At 41.9% G+C, this 17,595-nt stretch overlaps 1 protein-coding gene across 10 annotated transcripts in view; it reads left to right on the top strand.

The window, feature by feature from the left end:
* The first annotated feature begins 3,118 nt into the window (after positions 1 to 3,118).
* vwa5b2 (von Willebrand factor A domain containing 5B2) overlaps positions 3,119 to 17,595 on the top strand; it is a 139,071-nt gene continuing 124,594 nt past the window's right edge. For 5 of the 10 annotated variants that reach the window (XM_041204078.1, XM_041204043.1, XM_041204069.1 and 2 more), the window contains exon 1: positions 3,120 to 3,270. The gene's annotated coding sequence lies outside the window, so the exon portion shown is untranslated. Of the gene's footprint in view, positions 3,274 to 5,045; positions 5,108 to 13,880; positions 13,986 to 17,595 lie in introns of those variants that run through there. The other 5 variants (XM_041204026.1, XM_041204050.1, XM_041203996.1 and 2 more) reach the window with 5 other exon arrangements.

Raw genomic sequence — 17,595 nt, 5'->3', positions numbered from 1 at the left:
CACATTTGCTTCTTTTGCAAAACACTTTAAAACTGCGCCCTCTGGTTCTTGATCCATTTACGAGCAGGAACAGTTTCTCCCTATCTACTCTGTCCAGACCCTTCATGATTTTGAAAACTTCTATCAAGTCTCCTTTTAGTCTTCTCCTCTCCAAGGAAAACAGTCCAAACTTCTCCGATCTCTCCTCAAAACTCAAGTGTCTCATCCCTGGAACCATTCTTGTAAACCTCTTCTGCACTCTCTCCAATGCGTTCACACCCTTCCTATAGTGTGGCGCCCAGAACTGTACACAACACTTCAGCTGAGGTCTAAACAGTGTCTTATTTAAGTTCACCATAACCTCCCTGCTCTTGTGCTGTATGCCCCTCTTAATGAAACTCAGAATAATGTATGCCTTATAAACAGCTCTCTCTACCTGTCCTGCCACCTTTATGACTTTTGTACATATATACCCAGGTGTCTCTGCTCCTGCATACCCTTTAGAATAGTATTGTCATTTTATACTGTCTCTCCATATTCTTTGTACCAAAGTGCATCACCTCACACTTCTCTGGATTGAACTTCATCTGCAACCTATCTGCCCGCTCCACCAATGTGTCAATGTCCTTTTGAAGTTCACTGCACTCCTCATAGTTTACAATTCTCCCAAGTTTTGTGTTGTCTGCAAACTTTGAAATTGTCCCCTGCATACCAAGATCTAGATCATTTATATGTGGAAAGCAAGGGTCCCAATACCTACCCCTGGGGAACTCCACTACAAACCTTCTTCCAGCCATTACACTCTGTTTCCTATCCCTCAGCCAATTTTGTATCCATGTTGCTACTGTCCCTTTTATTCCATGACCTATAGCTTTCCTCACAAGTCTGTTGTGTGGCACTATATCGAATGCCTTTCAGTGCAGAACAAAACAGGTAAGATTTGTTTAATAGAGGGCACAATTATTTCAAGAATGAGGCAAAAGTTAATAAATTGTTCAACTATTTCATTCTAGAACCTTCTGAAATTTATATAGTATCGTCAGTTTTACTTTGCCTGCTCTTTAAAAAGACAGATTATATGCATTACATAGACTTTACAATACAAAATTAAATCTTTCAGCCGATGTTTATGCTCCAAATGATTTTCCTCCCACTGTATTTACTTTGTCTCACCCCAACACGTAATCTTCTATTTATTTCTGCCTCATTTACTTCCTAACATTCCCTTAAATGCATCAATGCCTCAACTACATCATGTGATGGCATGTTTCACATTCCCACCACTCACTGAGTAAACAAGTTTCTTCTGACTGGGTTATTAATGACTATCTTATTTTATGGGCTTTAGATTTGGTCTTCCCCACAATTGGAAACATTCTCTGTACCCCTACTCTATTGAACTCCTTCAGAATTTTAAAGACCTTTGTCAGGTCACTTCTTGGTTTTCTTTTTTCTGTAGAAAAAAATGAAGCCTGTTCAGCCTTTCCAACATGCAACTTTGTCTGAAACTGTCACTATTTGATTCTGTTTAGTTAAGGAATTAGAGTTTATTTTTCAGCATTAATTGTAAATCAGTGACTTAGGGCTGAATTTTCCGGTCCCGACAGAGCTGGGGTGGGGCCTGAAAGTGCAGAGAGCCGTTCAAAACTCCATTGAAAATCCAGTTGGCGGGAGGGGCCATAAAATTCTGCCCTTAGATTTTTTGCAATGCTACTCTTTAGCTATTAGGATTTGAAAATGTGGTAGGAACCAACTCCACTGGCAGCTTGGCGTCCACTACCAAATACGACACTTTCTGCGGGAAGCGATGGCAAACATTGAATACACAAACCCTTATTCAAAGGATAGGCTAATCAATATACCATGCTAGACATCCTCTGTTATTCATGTCCTAATAATGGTGAGAACCAGAAGTGCTTGGAGAGAGATGGGCTGAGGCCATTAAAAGTTAGTGCAGTCAAAAAGCACATGAAAAATAATTATATTAACAGCAGCAGAAATAATTATTGGATTCTACCAAGAAAGTTAAATGGCATTGACTCCGAAAGATCTGCTGGCATTGACACCCTAGGAGATGGGTACCAGTTCCCAATAGATCAGAAAATCTAGCCAACTACTTGCTGATCCGTCAGTCTGAGAATTTTCCTTCATTTCTTGCTTTGTTAGTTATTTTTCTCCTGTTGCTTTGCTATATTTTCCTCAACTAGTGGCACCACATACCATTCTCTGAGAACATGTTGGACAACACAGAGGTAGTTGAGCCAAGAAAGGTGGTAAAGAGGTAGGGCTAGGTGTCATCTAGCTTACACATAGAAGCTAATCCCATGTCTGTGGATGATGTTGCCAAGGGGCAGTATGTAGATAAGAAAGGGAGGAGGTTAAGAATTGATTCCTAGTTGAGTCCACAGATAATAATGTTGAGTAGTAAGAAAATCCATTACTGGAAATGCTCTGGCTGCAATTGAATAGATATAGGACTCCTCCCAAGTGAGGGCAGTTCTGCAGAGTTGGTTGTGAGATGTTAAAGGAGGATAGTATCGTTGACAGTGTCAATGGGTGCAGCGAGATCGAGGAGGCAGAGGGATAATGAAGGAAGGTTACACTTAGGCAGAATGCCATTTGTGACTTTGGTTAGGCTCACATTGGTGCTGTGCCAGTGACAGGAACCTAACTGGAGAGATTCAAATAGATTTGTAGCAAAGACGGGCATGGATTGGGAGACAACAACATTTCAAGAAGCTTGAAGATGAGCCAATGGTTTGCAAGATGGAGGGGTCGAGGTTGTGTGTTTTTTCAGGGGTGGCAATGAGACAAACTTTGCTGCTCAGTGTAAAATGATTCCAGAGTTCACACCTTTCTTTAGAGGACATCAAAAGAATGCTTAAAATCTTGAACTAATAGGTAAAGATGTTTAACTTACAAGGGAATTTCCATAACACTTCTCATTTTTCTTATATTAGATGACTCCACCCCAATCTAAAAACCTGTATTGTGGTTGTATTCGTCTGACTGTTATCTACTTTGGAATGTACAAGGTATTTATGCTAGTGCGCCATGGAACATCAAGATATTTCAGCACAATGTTGCTTCACATTTAACAATTAAATCTTGTCTGAACACGTGTCTCTGTGACAGCACCGCCAGCTACATTATTCATTTTTCCCAGTGATTTGCGGAAGAAATGCACAGCTTAATTTGGAATAGAAAAAAGCTTCATTCTGTAACTTTTGAGTATCATGGAAACTAAATCGTATCCACCATGTGAAAGAAAACGAGGATCCGAAATATAAGGTGGTAATATTTTACTGGTTTATTCAACTGTTTGTGTTTGCCTTGTAATGTCTGGCTGCTGTTCTTTGATCAGTGTAAACTGGGCAGGCCCTGGCAGCTTCTGGTTCTTTTGCCTTTACAATTGATTAGAATTCCTCAATTACTTGAGGGAAATTGTTGAACAAGCTGAAAGAAAATACTTTGATGTCATGTACGGGCTATTTGGATTTTCCACTTGTGAAATATGAAGTCAGATTTTGTGCTGAGAATGCAACAGGCAGAATTCCTTTTACTCAGGACTCAGACGTCAATTAGATGTTGAGACTTCCCTCCCCTCTCGTGCCAGGTTATCACTTGTAATAAATAGTTGCTAAAAGTGCATGTGCTGGGTCAATGGGTAAAAGACAGAGATCAGTACAGACCAGAAGGTTCCTGGTTCAAACCCTGATCTGTGCTAAACAAATTGACCTCAGCCAGTACGACCTCTATATTTGGCCTCAGGTTAAGCAGGAAAGATCAATATAGCCAGGATTCCACCCTCGGTCACAACCAAGTGATTCCCACTGCCTCATCCCCTTTGTGAGCCTCCAGTTAAGAGGGCAAAAAGCTGAGTCCTCCTTTTCTGGATTACAGACCTTGAAAATTTAAATGTATAAGATTGTGACCCTGAAAATACCAGCCTTAGACACGTTGATCCAAGATCTTCCAGAAATTGAACAGCCTAAACAGCCCTAAAGTGACCACTGTCACCATTCAGAAAAGGTAAGCTTTTGCTTTTTGAAAAGTTTTTTTGTGATTGCCCCATAGATCCTGCCCCACGCCCCACAAGAGGCCCTACCTGCCAGCCACCTCTGTGCCAAAGCCTACCCATTTTCCACTGCAGCAAATCTGCCTGTTTCTCGCCAATAGAATGAGACCTGAACCTGAAAAATAGTTAGGCTACTCACGTGACCTTTGGTAAGCAGAACAGAAGTTGGCCATTCAGCCGCTAGAGCTTTATTCTGTAATGCATTTATATTATGGCTGATCTGAATCTTAACTCCATCTATTCACTTTGGTTCTTTAACCCTTAATACCATTGCCTAACTATCAAATTCTCAATTGACTAAACCTCAACAGCTTATTGAGATGAGAGTTCCGGATTTCCACGGCTCTTTTTGTGCAGGAGTACTTCTTGACCTCATCCCTGAATGGCCTAGGTCTAATTTTAAGGTTATGCCCCTTTTTCTGGGAGAATCCTGCCATCTCATCAGAGAAAATATCAACTCAACAAATCTTTTTAATACACCAATTAAATACCCCCTTAATATTTAATTCTAAAAGGAATACAAGCCTAATCTAAGCAACCTGTCCTCGCAGTCTAACCTGTTAAACCAATAACCACCGATTTTGAGTCTGACTTGAAAGTTTCCCAATGGTCTCCACAAAACTGCCTTTCTCAGAAGGAATCACTGGATAAGAGCAAGATTACTGTCTGATATTTACTTCCTGGCTTAGGAACAGTTTCAGTGGTCCCTACTACTAGCCGACCACTAGAGTTAGGTTAGACAACTCAGCACAGACTGAGCATTGAATCCAATCTTGGTATGATGCAGCTCAGTTCAAGATTGAGCAATGTATTCACCAACTGGGTGATCATGGAATCTGGTGCAGTTTTTATTTTGGTTGTGATAGAGAATTCCAAACATAAATGAGGCTATTTCTTCATCACTGAAAACTGAGTCATTATTATAGAATGACACCCTGAAGCTTCTCTGTGATATAGATATGCAATAGCTTCCCGTAAGGCTTAGTTATGTTCATTAGCAAGTTCACAACTGGACCTGGCAGGGTCAGAAGGTCCTAGGCCTAATTTCAGGTACGTACTTGCTTATTTCATCTCAATGGAACTGTACCGCAAAATGAATCTGATTCCTCAGGAAAAACTGGAAAAAATGGATGAGCCACAAAAATGGAACAGAATGCTGCCATCAAATATCTACCTGATTTATAATAGAAAATGGGATTTGATGACAGCACCTTGGTAACTCACTTTACAGGCTGCCTGAATTTCTTTTGCATTGAAGTCTTCATTGCCAGTTTTGCGTTACCACCCAGGACAAATTTATATCTTTATGTCCTCTTGTCTACTGTCACAATTTATTATTTCAGATTTTTCTTTCCTACACTGGTTGCATCTTACAAAGTTCGATTAGATCACTTCTCCTCTGGTTTCTTTCAAGGCTAAATCGAAAGCTTCTCGATTTTTTTGTTATAACTAAATCATCTGATCGCACAAAGATCAGGTCTGTGGCTTTGTGTTCTACACTGCCATCAGAATTTGAACTGTGTCTGCTGCATTGAGTGACGAGAACTGGATACAGCACTCAAGCGCTCTACAAAATAAAGATGGCTTCTGCTGACTTGCACTCTACCATTTTGCTATGTTTTTCTGCATTTCTATTTGCCTCCTTGATTATTTTTGTCCAACATTTAGATTCTAGATTGCAGCATTCTTGGGGTACTTTTATCATCCATTTTCTCTCTCTGGGTATAAGGATTTGTCTGTACAAAATTGCAACCACCATTGAAGGGTTCTGATAGAGTACATAGGGAGAAATTGTTTTCACAAGCATGGGTGTCAGTAACAAGATTGCATAGATTTAAGGTAATTGGCAAAGGAACCAGGGTGAGTTGAGGAGAATTTGTTTTATGTAGTTTTGTTTTATTCGTTCTTGAGATGTGGGTGTCACTGGCAAGGCCAGTATACGTTACCCATTCCTAAGTGCCCTTGAACTCAGTGGCTTACTAGAACATTTCAGATGGCAGTTAAGAATCAACATTGCTGTGGGTCTGGAGTCACATGTAGGCCAGACCAGGTAAGGATGGCAGATTTCCTTCCCTGAAAGATATTAGTGAACCATATGGGTTTTTTTTTAACAACAATCGATGTTAGTTTCATGGTCTGACCATTACTGACTAGAGGTGAGTGGGGGCAGGGCCTGCTCGCCAACACGTAAAATGATGCGGGGTGACGTTGGGCATGCGTCCTGGTGTCTCCCCGTGTCATTTAGGTTTTCGGTTCACCGGGCGCACAGCCGGGTCGCCGACCTGGCAACGGCCAATTACAGCCATTAAAAAAGTAATTGAAATTGAAATTGAAAAAGTAATTGAAAGTAATTGAAATGGAACTTACTGTCCAACATTAAGGTTGTTGGGCAGGTGAAGAGCCCAGGCGGCCTTCCGAAAAAGCATGAAACCCCATCCACAAGCGGGATGAGGTTTCATGAGGGATTTAAAATTTTGGAATATTTTTATATAAAAGTAAAGGACGTATCCCAGCTCATGTGACAGTGTCATATGAGGGGACATGTCAGGAAAATTTTTTTCTAACCTTTAAAAAATTTTTATAACTTCAACCAATCTCCCTGAGGCGGCTCTTTGTCTCAGGGAGACCTGTGTGCTCTTCCACACGCATGCATGAAAAAGTGCACTCCCGGCTCAGGAAACACCCTCCCCCCCACCCGCACATGGAGCGCTCAGCATTTCAGAGCGGATGTCACGCTGGGTTGGCCTTAATTGGCTCGCCCAAGTAAAATGGTAGCGAGCCCCCAAGCGGGGTCACTGATCAGGAACCCGCTCGCCCACTCCCGCACATACCGCCCCCCCCCACCCCCCACACCTCCACCCCCCCAACACCCCACCACCCCCACCCCACGGCAGGCAAAAAATACTGCTCCAGCTTTCAATTGCAGATTTATTGGTTGAATTTAAATTTCACCAGCTGTCTTGGTGGAATTTGAACCCATATCCCCAGAGCATAACCTGAGCGTTTGGATTACTAGTCCAGTGACGCTACCACTATGCTGCTGTCTCCCACCAAGTGAATTGTTATGACCTGAAAGGGTGATGGAAGCATACTCAATAGTGATGTTCAAAAAATCAACAACAGCACCATTAAGCAATAAAACACCCCAAGGTGCTTCACAGGAGCATGTAAAACAAAATTTGGCACCAAGCCGCATAAGGAGATATTAGGTCAGATGACCAAAAGCTTGGTTAAAGAGATACATAGGCTTTAAGGAGTATTTTCAAGGAGGAAAGGGAGGTGTAGTAAGTGAATTCCAGGACTTAGGGCCTACATAGCTGAAGGCACAACCACCAATGGTGGACTAATTAAAATTGAGAATGTTTGAGGGGCCTGAGTTAGAGGAGAACACACTTGAAAAGGAAAAACTGGCAGGATTTTTGGAAATGGGATTGGGACTAATTGGTCTTTTAAAGAGCCAGCACAATGGACCAAATGATCAACTCTATTGTAGTTTTTCCAAATCTCATATTAGTCAGTATTTTCTGCTCCTATGCTCATTAACCTGAAATTTTGGGCTGGCAGATGTAGGCATGGAAAACTCTGGCCATTTTGCCTAATTCATTTTGCTTCCTCAGATTCTACTGTCCCTGTTCATTTGCTATTGCTTGTGGATATAACTAGTTTACATTGAGCTTTTGAATCCAAATCATTGATTTAAATCAGAAATGATCGGGTCCCAGACTTGTCTCCGTCTCCACATAAATTCTCTAACATCTACTCCTGATTCAGACTCCTTCAGCCAATTTCTATTACATTTCCAAGTTTCAAACTTGAATCCTCACTGATTTAAGCTAATGCTGCAGTTTTTTTTCTTGTAAATCTTTACCTAATTTTCACTACTTACACAAGAATAAATTTGGAATCTTCTTGCTTGATTTCTTTCTGTGTGACTTCTGTCAGGAATCACTGGTGTCTGGTTCATTTAAAGTGAAAGAGTTACTGATTCTTAGGCTTAAGTTCAAAGATGTTTGACAGCCCGGGATAATTTAACCAGCAGTAATGGAGCCTCCAACCAGTATCACAATCTCAACATTGGCACGCTTCATTGCTCTCAGACATTGAAGGATGTCACGATCTTAAAGCCTGTAGCTTGTATACCAGATTGTGCACTACAGAGTAGCTTTGTCATTACTCGTGTAAATGTTTGCAGTGAGGACCATCCGATTATCAGTGAGGTCTTGCAACTAAAAAAATGTGCACCGTGAATCTAATAAAATGCGATTGTTATAGTGTTTGAATAATTTCAAAGTTAGCCATGGGGAGGTCAGGGCTATCCGCAATGAGCAAGTAAAATGCTGGTTTACCCTGGAGGCGGGGGGTGGGGGAGGGATGGGGTGGAGCAATTCAAAATCAGGGTATCACTTAAATCTACCAACACTTACTTGTATCATTATGTAAAGTCAGTGTACATATCAGTGGCCACTCCAGAAGACAGCTGAATAGCTGAGCATTGCATTGTCTACAACTGGATGTCATGATCCAAGAGCGTGCCTTCACTTGTCTAAGATATGTTGTTGCATTCCAATAACATTCATAGATTATCTAGTCAGAGATACGATACAGTCTGTGCCAATGTAAAGTAACTTATTTCACCAAAATACAGAATGTGAAGTGTGAGTTGTGAGTCAATTTAGCTGGATAAAATTATGATAAGTAATAAGAGACCAGCTGAAGGTATTACTTTCATGCTATTTCAGTTTCATAGCAGCTGCAGCATAAGTAACTGGTGCAAAGCCTACTTAACAAAGATTTGCAAGTGCTTGGTTGGACAATCTGGGGACTTTTTACATTTTTTTAAACTGTCTTATAAATGGATATGGCCTGACTCATTGGTTCATCATCAAATTTAATCAGTTTATAGATTCCAGTGACTAATGCTCTGTGCATATGTACTAGAATTCATGTACAGAACCCTGATTTGTTTGGCCAGAGACCAATGCAGAGCTACCATATTATTCCACAGATACTGTCTAACTTCCTGAGTATTTCCAGCATTTCCTGTTTTTATATTACTCAAGTCTACTGACTCAGAATTACTTTAAGGAGGTCTTTAAAATAATATTTGGAAACAATTTGTGCACAGAAAGCTCCCACAAACAGCAGTATGACAATGACCAGATAATCAGTTTTATAATGTTGATTGAGGGATAAATATTGGTCAAGATGCAGGGATAACTCCCCTGCTCTTCTTTGAAATAGTGCCATGGAATCCTTTATGCCCATTTGAGAGAACAGGCAGGGTCTTGGTTGAACATCTCTTCTGAAAGACAATGGGTGAGATCTCATGGGGGCAACGGGAGACTCGGCGCTGGCTGGAGGGTGTCACAGTGGCCCTCATGTAAGTGGGTTCAGGGATCGTCTCTGAGGTTGGGGCCAGGAATCCAGCAGGGAATCAAAAGGTGATGGATTGGAGCGTCCCAAGAGCATGGAGCAGGGGTGCAGAGACCATGGATCATGAGGATGGGTGAACAGGCGGCTGTAGAATGCGAGGCTGGTAAGCCAGCGATTGGAATGTATGAGGGTCAGGGACCAATATCAGGGGCCCAGAGATCCCAGAAATATGTGGGTTCAGGAGAGAGAAATGTGTGTCTGGCATAGGAATGGGAAAATGTGGAGGAGTGGGGGCAAAGGAGCAAGTGTATTCCTCCCATCATCAACTCTTTGATAGGCTGAGTAGGCTGGTGCCTCCGAGTTCAAATGACGCTGTTGCTGACTATTTCAAAACAAACCACTCTTGGAGAAGGGAAAATAAATAGGTGTTGTAGATGCAAAATCATGCACTGAAATATTTTGGATTCTAGAAAATTATTTCAAGGCACTTCATAAAAGCCAAGCTAAAGGAGAAAGCATTAAGGTAACCAAAAACTTAGTCAATGACGTGGGTTTTAAGGAGGGTCTTAAAGAAGGAAAGAAAATTGGAGAGGCAGAAAGACAGTTCCAGAGTGAGGGGTCTAGATGCTGAAGGAGCAGCTATCGATGATGGAATGCTAATTCACAGCATTCAATTAATTGATAGACTTTCATTCACTTTTTATAATCAGTTCCTCAATCAATCAGGGCTTCTGATCAATACAGGTAATCCTCATGCATCTCAAAGCAGCTTTGGTTAAAAACTGGGTGGCTGTGGATATATTTTTTGGGCAAAGAAATCAATGCATGAACTAAAAGTCTGTGAGGAGGAGAAATAAATATATGGATACAATAATGTGATGGCAGGCAACAGTGCTTCTTGGGGCAAAGCCCAAGGCCTAACACATCCATTGCACTATAAAGCAGACTGAAGAGTGCTTTCCACCAATGTTGCACAAAACTCATCAAAGCCATGAGTGCTCCTTACATTTGGGATCCTCCCTGCAGTCCAACTGCAATACATTAGAATTGCTGAAGATGCCAGATGTCCCCTATATTACTTTTCTTGTACTGGAGCCTGTTATTCCCCTTCATCTTATTGATTTTCAGCAGCCACTTTTGCAAAATAGCCTTTGTGCATCAGTAATTTAAAACAAAATTGTTGCACTTTAAAAGCAGCCTACAGCTTTCCATAGTTGCTGGCACCTGACATTCCATCCTAACCACTATGGCACTTTCAGTGCATCATACACAAAGTGCCAGCAGTGCCCCAAAATTATTTTAATCAGTTGATGTTGCATTATCAGATGAGGCCAATGCAGTTGACTGCAAGTGTACCCAATTGTTTTTCAAACCATTGCTGAATGTCACTACAACATTATGTACTGATTCATTACTCACTGTGTGGCCCTACTGAATGGTATGTGATGCACTCCAGCAATGTGTAGAATCAGTTATCATAGAGCCAGACAATCAGTCTCTAACAGCCTGGATTTTATCTAACAGCAAGGGGTTACTGTACATTTACTAATTCTGGCAGTTTCCACGGACTGAATGAAATATGGTTTGACCTAAACCTGCTCATCAAAACCGGTTTCAGCTGGTATCCAATGCTGGTGCAGAGAGACCAGATTTGAGCCAAAGTAAAGAATAATTCATTCATAAATTACAGTAAAAGCATTTTCACTCATCACACTGACAGATTTATCATACATGGGCTTTTACAATTAAAATAGTTTCTTTCTGGAAACGACGGAATTCATTACATATTTTTCTTCAGACTTGATAGGGCTACTTTGCTGTATTTTCATAGTTGGGGAATTGTAAAACTCAATGATTCTCACCTGTACTAAACTAAAATAATTCTATAAGATGCCTGTGCAAATGCTTAGATATTAAATAAACAAAAAATGAGGAAGGAATTGTTTGGATCGTTCTTTTCAGTCTATTTACAACGTGGCTATACATTGTGTCTAGAACAATTCTTCATCCCTCAACAACCCTCTCCAACCCCAGCCACCCTCATCCCCAATATGATTAGATTATGTTGCCTCACTGGAAGGTATCATGATATGAAACTGAATCACTCAGTGCATGATAAGCTCAGATTCTTCCTCAAACGATTGCTTGGAATAAAATAAACCATGCATAATTTAACAGCCTACAATTAGGACTCCTGAAGTGGCACAAAATCAAAGTCATTAATTTAAAGGCCAAAAGGTTTGTGAGCCAGTTACTGGAAGGAAGGGCAGAGCAGTGCAGCCATCTTATAGACTGTTCTGGTACATATTGAGCCACTACTACTAATGCACCCTGAGCATCTCTTGCTGTTCACTCGCTCTCGCTTTTTGTGCTCAGTTTCTTTTTTCCTTTCTCTATTTCCAGTACAGATATGTAGTAGCTGGGGGTAAAAATGCATAACTGTTGTAGTTGTGAAGTAGAAAGCAACTATTTTTTGTCACTTGCAGCTCGTTACCTAATTTCAATAGATGACTTTTCTTCCACAAGAAGTGCAATGTCAAACTCAAAGCCCTTAATACGATATTAATAAACTGAAGCATGCTTTACCATTTTGATTGCATGCAATGTCATGCAATGACTTCAGCTTCAATTTGTACCAAAACTGGGTTGCTTGTGTTAAATGAATTATCCCAGTGAAATTTGCATATCTTGACATCAAAAAATAATTTGTAATGTCAATTACTTTAACGGTAAGTGATTTTGAAATATACTGTATGACTATTAAAAGAAAGCACTTTACCATCATAGCATGGGCCTTGGGGAACCTTGCCAAAACAGCTGTGTGCCCAATCACAATACAGAATGTAACGTTCAGGCTGTTTCCAGTAGCGTTATGATAAAGCTACATGGGAAAACATTCCACCCAAACTGTAACAATATATTGTGAGTATAAGACCTGAACTAGCCTCCTGCATTCCAACACAAAGTTGTAAGCATGTTTTTTAGCCTATGACAATGAAGCTCACCCCCACTTCTCAGCACAGGTCCAGCCCATGTTCTGACAAATGGCATCTTACTATCACTCAACTGTCTTCTGTTCTACTTAGCCTATTTCCATATAAAAGTGCACAGCAGAATTTATGCGCCATCTAATTAAAAACAACAAAGGAGCTCAGAGGAAATCCTTACCAAAGAATAACTCGTATAAAATGCTACAAATGAAGCTAAGGAGATCATGCATGATACATGAGGAAATTATTTTCATTAAAATTTCTATATAATTGTTTATTTACCTGATGCTCAAGTGATTTTAACACGTGGCTCTTTTTTAAGATCAAAAATAGTGTAAAGCTTACAAACTTAATTACCTGAGGCCATAAATTCCAGCAACATTTAACCTTGTGGTTTAAGCAGAAATATTTGTGCTGTATAATCCAGTTTAAAGCTGTCCTGATTCTAGAATGTTGCAAAATGTTGTTACTCTAATCTCAAATACATTAAAACGGAAGTAGGCATGTGCTACAAATTATAGCTGCAGTTGGTGGGATTTACCTATTTATTTCACTAAAATTGAGATTTGGAATATAATTAATATCAGTTGACAGATAATTGCGCAGCAATTTAATAAACTGCCTTCAAATTTAGCCTAAAGAGGCTGGGAATCTCTCTGTGTTAGACATATAGCTCAGTATTTTCCTTTATGATCCCACCTGGAATTTGGCAGGATTGTTTCAGAAAATGAGGGGCAAGAAATGAGATTTTCCTCTCCCACCAAGAACGCCAGCCTCTTCTTGCTGTGTGGAAATGGAGTTAGCTGACATGGTCTTGGTAGAAGGAGCAAAGGAACAGTAAGAAACATGAGCAGAAGTTCCAGACGGGAGCATCTCATTCTCACCACATCATCTTTAACTATCACTGAACTGGCTGCAGTGTGGTCTTTTGGTCATGTAAAATATCGCTACAAAATTCTCCTTTTTTAAGTTCTACAGGAAGTATGCTTAAAGACAAAAGGCATGAGGAACACAAAGGGAAAAAAATTAGAAAGTAAGTGAAGAAAAGAGTTACTGATATGCGTAGCTCTGAAAATGCAAAGAGTAACGTTGTCTCTTAAATATCTGATAAGCTAGGAGAACTTATTTATCCCTTAGAAACACCAAATGCTTGTTCACAAGCACATGGCCAACAATGTATTTAACCCAGACATGGCCTTCTCCTGAGGCACAGGACTAAATAAAATGGAATTATCCTTTCATATAATTAAAAAGAAAAACTAATTGGTAGAGTATTGGCTTTATGTAATTTCCAGAGCCATTTGCTTCAATTATAGAAGTGTGAAATTAATTTTTGGTATCATAATTTAAAAAACCAAATCCCTTTTCAAATATGTGCTTAACATGGAGTTTCACTGAACATTGGTTCCTTTATATATGGATTAGTAGCTCTTTGTAAATTATTATCTTTTCTATTACAGTGAGAAGAGCAAGGGATTGTTGCTATGGAAACTCGAACAAACAATTTAAGTCAAAACAATGACAAGCAAAAGCCAAAGTTAACAGAACAGTCAACTCCAGAAAAGGTTAAATTCAACCACTAGCTTCATATTCACTTAATTGCTTTAGACCTAAAGCCCACATCAAAATTCCACACAGTGTCTCTACGAAATGCAGTTATACACTGTAATCTAAGCTGTTTCAACAAATGCAAGATAACCACAAAAATAACATGAAGCCCTTACACTTTGGTTTCTGCTCAATTTATTTAACAGCATTAACATTACATATCATACATGCTCACGTATCTGGCCTGAATACCTATTGGCAATATTCCATGAGGCTGCTTTGAAACCAATGAAACTCTTAGCAGAGAGAAAACATTTTCAATTGCTTTTTCTCATCTTTCAGGGAGAAGAGCATCTTACACGAAAAGCACTAACTCCCCCAACACCCCCCACAAATAAGTCATTTAATTATAATGAATTAATCTATCATTTGAGAGCTTCAGGAATGAGCAACAAACCAAAATGAAAAAAAGAAGAAATAGGGGTTTGGGTATTTTAGATAATCACAACATGAAAAATAACAAAAAATTCAGATGCTTAACAGCAAATTGACAATAGAAATATAATAACCCCGATATTTTCCATAAGGCAGGGAAGAAGTGGGGTGGGAGGGTTGTGGTGATCAGGAAACCAGGTAGCACGGGTAAAATAGAGATCCTGGTGCATTTTTAAGTAATTCATATTTGGGATATGAGGATTGCTGGCCAGGCCATTTAATACCCATCCATTATTGGCCTTGAGAAGGTGGTGGTGAGCCGCCTTCCTGAACTGCTGCAGTCCATGTGGTGTTGGTATCCGTACAATGTTTTTAAGGAGAGAATTTGAAGATTTTGGCCCAGTGACATTGAAGGAACTGTGACACAGTTCCAAGTCAGAATGGTGGGTGCTTTGGAGGGGAATGACACTTCTGCTGCCCTTGTCCTTCTAGGTGTATAGGTTGCAGGTTTTGAAGGTGCTATTGAAGGAGCCTTGGATTTAACAGCAGTACATTATTTGAATCTTTTCACTACTTCCTGCCTGGCAAACAACCAGATTGAGAAGTTGACCAGCTGCTGGGTGAGAATGTCCATGAGCAGGATTTTTTGCATGGCATGCGGGCAGGAGCATGACATGTTTGAATGTAAAATATTTCGGTTGGCAGGCGCACAAGGGTGCTGAAGCTGTGCCCACCATTAATTAACAGGCTACTTCAGGCCCTTAGTCCAATTGACAGGGATTTTTCATTGTCCTTGCCATTTCAGTCAGGCAAATCGTCACAGTTGGCCAGCTGATATTTTCAAAAGCCTCATCCATGGGCCGAATAAAAAGGGTCAGCAGCATTGCCATTGTGAGTAGTGAGGAGTTTGGTAGATAGTTTGCTGCTGGTTGCTTATAGATACTTGGCAGCCTCCTTTCTGTACAAGGCTTCATTCTTAGCATTTGCAGGCTTCATTTCAGGACTTACTGGTGTATCCAAGGCCCCTGCAGGATTCTGACTGTGTGGACACTTCTAGATATCAGACAGACTTACCCTGGCAATGGGGATTGTGGTCTCCACTGGAGGCACCTCCTTTGAGGAAAAAGGGAAGGGCAAAAGGAAGAGGAGGCCAGGTGTCCCAGTGCAGCTTCCAGGGGAGCAACCTGTGGGAGGAGAGGCACAAGCACAAGAGGCGCAGGGCCAGCAGGAAGTCTAAGGCAGAAGGGGCTGCAGAAGACGCCACTATCTTGCTGCCAAGGCATACAGGAGGCGATGCAGATACCTCAATATGTCTGAGGTGCAATGCCGAAGGAGGCTCCACCTCTCAAGGGAGACCGTGACCTCCATTTGTCAGATGATTGGGCCTGAGATCAGCTCTGACTGTGTGGGTGGACAGCCCATGCCAGTGACTCTGAAGATCACAGTGGCCCTCAACTTCTATGCCTCTGGCTCTTTCCAGGGGTCAGTGGGGGATCTGTGTGGAGTCTCCCAATCAGCTGTCCACAGTTGCATCAAGCTGGTGACAGAAGCTCTATTCAGGCGGATACTGACCTTTATTCTTTACCGTATGGACAAGGCCAGCCAGGCTGAGCGAGCCAGAGGCTTCGTGGCAATTGCTGAGTCCCCCGGGTCTAGGGTGCAATTGACTGCACATGTGGTCATCCAGGTGCCAGTGGGTCAGCCGGGTGCCTTCGTCAACAAGAAGGAATTCCACTCCATGAACGTGTAGATAGTGTGTGACCACAAGATGCAGATTCTGCAAGTCTGTGCAAGATACCCTGGCAGCTCGCATGACGCGTACATCCTGAGACACTCCCAGGTGCCAAGGCTCTCCAGTGCTCCAGCTCAACTGGATGGATGGTTGCTAGGTGACAAGGACATTCAAGAGGTGGCTCATGACGTCTCTCCCCCACCAAAGAACAGAGGCAGAGAAGTGTTACAATACCACAAGGGCGGTGGTAGAGAGGACCTTAGGTCTTCTCAAGATGTGCTTCCAATGCCTGAACCATTCAGGGGGTGTACTACAATACCCCCCAGAGCGGGAGTCACTGATAGTGGTCGCATGCTGCGCTATCCACAATCTGGCACTGGCAAGGGGGGGATCAACTGGGCGAAGAGGACTTTCACGCTGCTGCACAGGCCACAGATGATGAGTCCAGTCATGAGTCTGAAGAGGAGCACCGCCAGGAGACTGCTGAGGGCATGCAGCCAGACCTTGATAACCTGCAGGGAGGCAGGGACACCAGGGATGCCTTGATCCAATGTTCCTTCAACTAGGCTACCAAAGATCAGCTTTAACCACATGCCAGGGCTGCCACCTCCATCCTGGATGTCTGAAAATACCTTTTCATTTGAACACAAAAAATACCCAATGCCTGTCCAATGAAGTTCAGAGCCATCTACGTCCAGCATTACATACAGGCATTCCCCATATCAGTGAAATAAAAAGGTGAAGCACACTCAGGCCATGATGACAAAAACGCAATTTATCTCATTCTGACAGTTCAATAATATTTATATAATCGCTTCTTGTCTTCAACCCAGACCAGTATAAATGAACATAAAATCACCTGAGACTTGTCCCTCTTGTGTTTGCGATTGCTATGTCTTGATGCTCCCCACCTCATTGGCATTGGAGACAGCCTGCTGACTCTGCTGTCTTCTTGGCTTTGATAACCTTGGTGTCCTCTGGCCAGTGGAGCTCGTGCTGGCCCCGTCTGGGACGGAGCAGCCAATGCCATGACTCGCATCTCACCAGTCACCGCAGCATCATCAGATGCCACGGTCACTGGCAGAGGGGCGGAGGAACTGCTGCCATCATCCAGAGTGCACTGAGAGGAGCCCGTAGAGATGACAGGCAGCTCGTGTGCTAAGGTAAGGTCACTGTGGACCTCCCTGCACACCATTGATGGGTGGACACCTAATGGGATACTGAGTGCCTCATCCATCTCCCACATTGACACTGACCACCTGAGGTCAGTGCCTGTGTGAGGGCTTGCAGGTTAATGCGCAACCCAGGAACCCTTCATTCTGTCCCTGAAGCTGAGTCTCCATGAGAGTCACCACCCTCTCAATGGAGGAGGCAATGCGCTTGGCTATGACGGTCACTGCAGTGCTGATACTCCACATGGACCCCCCTATAAAGGAGACCATGGCACACATACTCTCATG

Source organism: Carcharodon carcharias, chromosome 2, assembly GCF_017639515.1.
Source record: "Carcharodon carcharias isolate sCarCar2 chromosome 2, sCarCar2.pri, whole genome shotgun sequence".
Classification (NCBI taxonomy): domain Eukaryota; kingdom Metazoa; phylum Chordata; class Chondrichthyes; order Lamniformes; family Lamnidae; genus Carcharodon; species Carcharodon carcharias.
This window is presented reverse-complemented; position numbering and strand designations above follow the sequence as displayed.